Here is an 8609-nt window from a genome sequence, read left to right on the forward strand (position 1 = left end):
ACAGGTAAACAGTACAACATGGTTGAGAGTATAATGGCATGAAGATATATATTTGAAACAGAAGATGTCAGATTGGATTTGATTTTTGAATAAACGTATAATTTCTGTTTCAACTTAGTGGTTAAGACTTGTACATGATCACTGTATTGATTATTATTGATATTAATATTGAGCCCATGTGTCTCGAGATTGCTCTGGTTAGTTTTCTGGCTTCCTTGTGTGGGCGATGCTGGTTCTACTCATAATACACCACTCCGGGTCCATACATGTTTTTAACACTCATTTCATTTCCTGGAAKTTGAGGTTATTCACTGGTGCTTTGCCTCAGCTTAAACCTGCCTGCCTGCTCTTTTTCCCACTCTCCACGCTTGTCTCCCTTCATGTTCCCCTGTTCCTGGATCTGCCTCGCCACCACTCACTGATACTTCCCTCTCTTGGACCACAGAATCCCTGCCTACTTCTCAGAACCTGTAAAGCAAAGAGATTGCCGTAGGCTTAAGATGCCAGTAAATATTCACTTTACCTCTAAATCCCATCTCTTTTCTTCGCCCACAGACAACTTGCCTTATTTTAAAAAATACATTATTCTTAAATAGTGTATTAAATTATTCATTCGTGTGTGAAGTTCTTGGTGGAAGCAATAACGAACCCTGAGAAGCTTTACTGTACCAATTATGACATTTTTCAAACAGATAATACTTGATATCTGCAGGCAAGATAATGATTATTAGCAACATTTCTATAAAGTGTCCAATAAAAATATYCAAACTATCCCTTTAACTAAAACACACAGTAAGTGTTAAACTTTAACTACAAGGTGGCATTTAAATTACTTAAAACTCTCTTCACAAAACTGCTGTGTCAAGCTGTCCTGTTTGCCCCAGTCCTGGTTTAATCTGTGTTGTCGCTCATCTTCTTTTCAAGCCCTCAGCAGCACAGATCGGTGATCATCACTTTAAAAAAATAGTTTTTTTTTTGCTTCCTCTTCAGTGATGACGCCAGTTGGTGCCTGTTTTTCTTCTTCTGGGCAAGTGACTTATTTTTGTCGCCTAAATTAATGCTGTTATGATTCACCAGATGTTCTCAAGATACRACGTGCCTTAAAAAAACTGCAGTTTTCTGTACTTACAGTATTTATTTTGTGATCTTGTTATCGAGTTAAAAAACAACYATGTAATTGAATACTCGAGCACAAGGAATATGGAACTTTTTGTTCATTGTGACAATTTATTCATACGACAGTGCGACGGTTTAGTACAGATGCTTCACAGCAAGAAGGTTCTGGGTTCAAAGCCTGGTTTGGGCCTGGGGTCTTTTTGTGTGGAGTTCGCATGTTCTCCTCATGTTTGCGTGGGTTTTCCTCCCACAGTCCAACATGCATGTGTAATCTGCCTTTAGGTTCAGGTCTCCCTTGAAAAAAGATCTGTGATGTCAATGGGATTTGCCTTGTTAAATGTACATGATGTTGTGCATAGGACGTGTAAAGATTCATACAGTGTTGTATCCCGAAAATGATAAATGAAGGAAAATGACTCATTTAAATTTCATTTAAAACTCACAAACCCAAAGCATTCACATCCATATTTAAGTAATTACTTTTTTATTATAATTTTACCTCAATTCTATTTGCTCTTCTACAAGCCAGGAGGAGGAGCAAAGATTTGGTTGATGTACAAGTGGAAAGTTTAAAATTCATCAAGTTGACACAAATGAGAAGTTTTTACTATCTCAGGTAAAGTTGGCATAAAAAATGCAGAAAAAAAAACAAACAAAATCGCATTGGAAGAAATAGTTGCTTGGAGTGCATGATAGTGATTTGAACAGTGATTTAAAACACAGGCAATACTTAAAAACAAAAATTGCAAACAAAGCTGGTCCCAAGACTGAACCTTGGGGCACTCCTTTTGCAACACCCASAAAGGAAGAGGTGGATCTTGCCACAAAAATACATTCTGTGCTGCTGCTTAAATTGTTTACAAAACAGAAAACTGCYTTTCAATAAACCAGTGTGATGTAAGTTTTTGTATTAGCAGGATACGATTGGCTATGTCATATAATGTGATAATAATCTTTACCATCCAGAGCCTGTATAAAGTAATTTAAAACCATAAGAGCAATTGTAAAAGTACTGTAGTTTTCTTAATCCTGGCTGAAATGAAGATTGTTTGATTCTAAAAATTCATTTAGTCGATCATTTTGAAAAATTCAATTAAAATACACAATTTACAAACTGGTTTGTAGTCTAATTTGTGGTTTCACTCCCTTTAACTGAGAGGTAACATCAAGAAGGTTTCAATTTTATCAGGCTTGCTGCRTTTACTCATGCATTTTAGAGCAATCTCAGTGGCAGACAGAAGAAATTCAAAAAAGCAGGTGAGAGGTCCACTCACAGGGTGCATTTCCACCAGCCAAGTCAACATTTATCAGTTCAGGTTATAACAGTTTCAGCCAATGAATCAGTGGAAATAAAATGATCATTAAAATAGTTGAGCACAGACAGGGCACCAGTGTTTGTAGATAGAGAGCTGAGCAATTTGTCATTATGATTGAAAAAGCATATTTTAAAGTCAATTTAATTTTTGACAATTCAGCCAAATTATTACATTTAGCCCTCTTTATAACGGGAGGTACATTTATTCCAAAGCTGACAAAAGCTGAGTAAATCTGCCTCAGCATCAGATTCCCTGGACCAAGCAGTGCTTGAGATTCATTTTCCAGGGGAAAAACTMGGATGTTATTCTTCAGCCCTTTATCCTAGATTTTTTCAAAACGTAAAGCGTATTGATGTGATGAAATTCTTCATAAAAGCAGACCAAGGCTAGCTCTACATCATCCATTTAAGAAATTTTGATTTACTTGAAGGCAGCCACTTCTTGCAGAAAACCCCGCTCACAACATAATTTGACATTTCTTTTAATTAGGATTTTAGAATGAGAAAAAACTTGTGCCATCAGAAACAGAATTTGAATTGCTCAGAATGGACCTGTATTTGCATAATTTGAAATTAAATGTGCTGGTTTAAAATGAATTTCACTAAAATGAAACTGAATTCAATGGTTTGAATCTGAATTAAGTTGCTTTGTAACTATTTTGTGTTGTATTAAAATTCACTTATATTACTTTCACTTTCAGTTCTTTATTCAATTCCGAAAATCAGTAGTTTTTTTGTCACACATCCTGGTCCTTGAGAAAGCCACATAGTAACCCAACACAGACTGATGGATTTATGTTTCTGAATTATTTACTGTACATAAATGACAATTATTGCACATCTTGCAATGCTGATTACGTCTTTGATACTAAACCCATATTCCTACAGTGTCATAAAGGAAGTTCTGCTAATATGTAACATAAATCTGGTAATCTGTGTTTGATCAGAATATGTGTGCAAGCTGCGACTAACTGCTAACAGCTGGCAGCCATCTCCCCAGCTTGCTGCAAGTAGTAATAATGGGCCTCATGCAAGAACATGTTTGTATTCTTATCCTAATTTTCTCTTACTTTTGTTCGTACGAAGGGTTCGTACGAACCTGCCGCGTCAGATTCAACAAACTCTTCTACCTTCAGGAAAAGTGTGTAAATGAGCAGCATAAACTGATGAATGCATATCAGGTGCTCGTGCACGGGGAGAGGTGATTAGCATAATTTACCACCCCAAAAACACCATATAAGGATATATGTTTCCTGCCACACATACCAGGAAGTGTCCATTCATAAATGACATGGCAAAGTAAAAAAGAAGAAATTTACGAGTTTGGAGATTGAAGTCCTGCTGTCAGAGATCCATGAATAAATCTGTCATTTGTAGCAGTGTCAGACCTACTGAAGTATAGGCATGACATGATGACTGCTGTTAATAATGTGTCTCCTGTGGGTCGTATRCAGTCACAGAAATAAAAATCTAAATGGTATTCATTTCTCTAGTCCTGCTCGGATTTTTCCTTGGTCAAATATTTTTAATTTAAGTGTAAGCAACTGTGTTACATAGTTTTAATTTATTCAGAAGAAGGGCAGTCGCGCACTGCTAACCACCCAACCACCACCACTACCTGGCCGTCTCCCCCCTCCCGACCGTCGCAAGTGTCAGATGCAGTTCCGGAAAAAAATACATAAAATGTCTCCAAACTTCAATTAACGCATAATTTAAATTGTTTTTTAGTTTGAGATCTCCATATTAATATTGTAGTGTTATACAACAGCATTAATAGCCAGTTTAATTTAATCTAACTAATTTATGTTGTTAGTTACATTTAAAATCTAATTCCAGTTCAAACAGAATAACATATTGTCAACATATTTATGGAGTGTGATTTATTTTCAACTCAAATTATTTTCAAACTAATGAAATATAGTTATTAGTGAAGAAAATCAGTCTGAATAACAGCAGACTGACTGCTCATAAAATATAGCCTACGACAGGTCTGGACCATTTGTGAATTTTGTTCGTATCTGAAAAAAAAAATCTTATAATAAGAGAAAATTGGTGAATGCCACAAATTTTCCTAAAACACTCACACACACACAACTTAAGAACAAAGCTGTTTGTACAAACGGTTCTTGCATGAGGGCCATTGCTCTGATCAAACCCCCAGCTATCCAAGCCCTGGGAGGGGACTGGCAGCTCAGCAAGTCCAAAATCCATCAAAGCAAGGACARTCAGATCTACCTATCACTGGTCTCCAATTGGTATGTGGCAAAAAATRAATCACCAGAAGCAGGAAACACACACACCCTGCAGGACAAAACCATGACAAATCATTGAAACACAGTTGAGTTAGCGAGTAAATGAGTTTTCTGACCCTGTAGAATAYGGAGTAAAATCAGTCAATTAATTACAGAAACTCTTGTTCTTCACTCATTATGTATTTAAAGCACTCTTGTCCACAGTATCAGTTTTCTCCATTCCAACCTCTTCAGCACCATGGAGACCAAGGGACATCAGGGGTAAGATGGTRGATCTGCTCATGACTGGAATGGACAACAAAACCATCAACAAGAAGCTCGGTAAAAACCTGACTCCAAAATTAAAATCAAAAAYTGGACTCAGATATTTGAAGATACAGTATTTCTCTCATCATCCCAAGAGGCTTTTCATTTTCATCTAGGAGAGTTAAAGTACTATAGGAAAAATATGCGTTGTTCAAAATRGAATGTCCGAATAAACAGGATTCAGCTGAATTTCTTCTTTAAAACTTTATTTTAAATCTTCTGGCTCCAATCAGATTCATTCAGCGCTCAGCAGCACAGGCCTCAATGTACAACCTTGGGCTGAGTCAAAACAAACACGGGAGTTCTGCTCTGAGCAGACACTCTGCAAAACACTGACAACTTCCTTTTAATATAAGAATGAATTGACCTTATAATGTATCTTTCTTCCTGGTCACACCCCAGGAGGTGTTACCTTTTACGTCAGACGTCAGAACGTCACTCAGTTTTATTTAGGCTAAGAGAAAGAACACATGATAACACACGCCAACTCTTATTCTGTTATGACCTTAAAGCTGTAATGATCAGAAAGTATAAAATACAAAACTGAATCTAATATTCAATTAATCAGTTACAAAATTTATTCAGTACCAAGCCTTAAAGTCCACGATACTCAGTCTATGCAGACTATACTCACTCTGCTCCCAATGGAGAGTCATTATGATCTTTGTTTGCCTGACTCACAAGAGAAATGTGAGAGATAGAGGAAAACTGACAGGGTATTGGGTTTAATGTAACAACCTGAGRCCTCCTTCTCTGATTAAAATAGCCRTTTTTTGTTTTGTTGTAAATGGCTCTCTTCACCCCCTCCCCTCTCAAACCATTTCTCTTCTCTAGAACTTTACTTCCTAAATTGGTACCCTGAGGAAAAAGAAATGAAAAGCATGCTGCCAGATGTATTTATACCCCCCACAATCTGCTAGACATATTGAGCAGAATTTCCAATAAAAGATGCATTTCTCTTGTGAGCTGTTCATTTGCCAACRCTGCTGCAAAACACTTGCTGCTGCTGTTCAAGTACTCCCCTCCACCCAAACACTTTTGTCTGCTCACCACTCGTGTGGCTTCTGGGAGATGTCTCAGATCATCAAAGACTGGAACAAGCAACTCCAAATGCATCAAAGSTAAAGCTGAATGAAAAGACATGTCCATTCTTCTGGGTTTTTTTTTGTATCCTTTGTGGAAATCTAGATTTTTTTTTTGGGGGGGGGGGGGCTGCAGGTTCACAGCATCAAAAACATCTGTTCTTTCTTTTGGCTCATTCATGATTTTTTCTGCAGCATATAGAAAGATTTACGCAGAAAATAATGTGACTTGTATAATCAGAACTAAATAAAGCACTGAATTATCTTGCAAACAAATTCTGAAATAGATCTAGATAGATTTTTTTTGCTGGTTTAGTTTCACTTTGGGAAAAACGCAAAAGAAAAACAAGTAAAAGGTGATTTTGAACAAAATAATGACTAATAATTCTAAAATATTCAGTTAAATTTTTTTTGTTCAAATACCACTTGTTAAATAAAATTAAATGAAAGCATTTGATGTAAAAATAGTTCAGCAGGTAAGACTTGCCATCTGCGTCAGTACCTGGTTAAATTGTATAACTCTCCATCCATTATCCCACCTATTACCGTCTGTCAGTTCACAGTAAACCCATGAGTCTCAACAAACCATTATCACCAACTATTAYCCACTATAGTCAGTCCACAGTAAACTCATCACTCTCATCTCYTTGAGCCAGCAAATGGTAAACTCATGTGACTCACCAACACTGAGCATTGAAGTGCCTACCTGAACTCACCAACCATTATCCACCAAACTATCCAACCAGGCTTACCTTCTGAGTCACTCCACAGAAATCTCAACTAAGCAACCATCATCACCAACCACTAACCATCTGAGTTGGTCCATTGTACACTCAAAACTGGMTTTAGGGGGATGTGGGCCATTGCGCGGACCCTACTTATTTATGGCAATGTAGTTTGGCATGTAGTACATCCACACAAAATACTTATGATGATATAATGATATATTTTTTATTACTGTAATGATTACAAGTTGAAAATGACTTCCTATTAACACTCCCATTTACTTCAATATTACACAAACTATAAAACAATGATTTAGGGAAAGAAGGGGCAACACTCGTATAGTTTACAAAGCCATATGAATGAGTGATTCATGTACAAATAACCTAGGATTTACAAGTCCTTCATGAGTAAAAATAAAGATATTAAAACTCAAACTCCATCTTTGATTTTAAACTACTACTGAACCAGGACATATTTACTTCACTTCTTGTTGCCCATCTCACACAGTAGCTTTAACCACTACACATCAGCTGAGTTGTTACACCCACATGACTCATCATCAGTTTGAGTTACTGAGCAAACTTAGACACCAACTTTTATCCACCTTATGCTTGGTTTATTATGCCCCAATTATCCTGATGGCTCTAAAGTAAACCTTATGAGATATTTCCGCCATGTGTGGTGTGGTAAGAGTGATTTAGTCGGCTTGAAAGGACTTCTGGACAAATGAGATTRCAGCCTGTTGAAAAGAAAATACAGAACACAAAACAACTGCCATGGCACACCAAAAAGTCCACCGGAGGTCAGAGTCGTCTTTTTTATTTAGGTATTTTTTAAGTCCACAAACTGTCATTGCTTCTTCTTCGCCGGCCATGCTTATCTACTCTGAACTCAAGTTTGATCAAGAGGTCTTGCAAGATTTCCCATTTGACATATGAATGTTCATGAGTGAACTTTATTTGTGTGTGGTGTGTTGTCTTTGCTGTGTGGCTTTACACCACAAACTGTGGGTCCAAACCTGTCATATCTATGATTTTTTTGTCTTCATGTAAGTGRTCTGTCCATCTTTGAAAATCAACCAACAATTTAAAAATCTTGCCCTGTGAACCTGGCAATAGACAGGATTTGACTCATCATCTATCTCTATCTCACAGCCTAAATATAGTAAACTTGTATAATTGGCATTTTAGAAAAACAAGCATTTTTTTCTATTTTGCAGATTTTTACGTTGGATTTGCTTTAGGGAATGGAAGCCCAACTGTTATTATAGCTGTTTAATTTGAACAAGTCTAACAGATAAAAAGTTGGCTTTGTTTCACAGCTGACAAAGTCCAAGGCTGTGTCATGAATCACGTCTGCTCTCTGCTCTAGTCATGCCATAGTCAATCACCACCTCATTGTTTCACCCCTCCTGTCACAGAAAACCATAATCAGCTTCATGCCACTCACCTGTTTCCACCAGTATTTGAGGTCCACTCTCCCACAGCTTCAGTGCCAAGAATATAAGCAACATAAAATAAAAGTATTTTGATCTACACTCCACATCAGTAGGTGGCGGTAATGCACACCTTCCCTTGTTTGCCAAACGCCATAAAATAACACACAAGAAGAAGAAGAAGAAGAAGCTTCAGTGCCAGAGGTTATGGGTCATACGGGACTTATTGCAACTTTACAAATAATGGGGAAACATGATACAGGAAGATGTGAGTTTTGTGGGGATATTGAAACTATAGAGCATGTTATGTCAACCTGTAGGAAGTACCAGAAAGAACTGAAATGTTAAGAAGTCTTGAATGAGAAAAAGAGCAATAT

Source organism: Austrofundulus limnaeus, unplaced genomic scaffold, assembly GCF_001266775.1.
Source record: "Austrofundulus limnaeus strain Quisiro unplaced genomic scaffold, Austrofundulus_limnaeus-1.0 Scaffold126, whole genome shotgun sequence".
Taxonomy (NCBI): domain Eukaryota; kingdom Metazoa; phylum Chordata; class Actinopteri; order Cyprinodontiformes; family Rivulidae; genus Austrofundulus; species Austrofundulus limnaeus.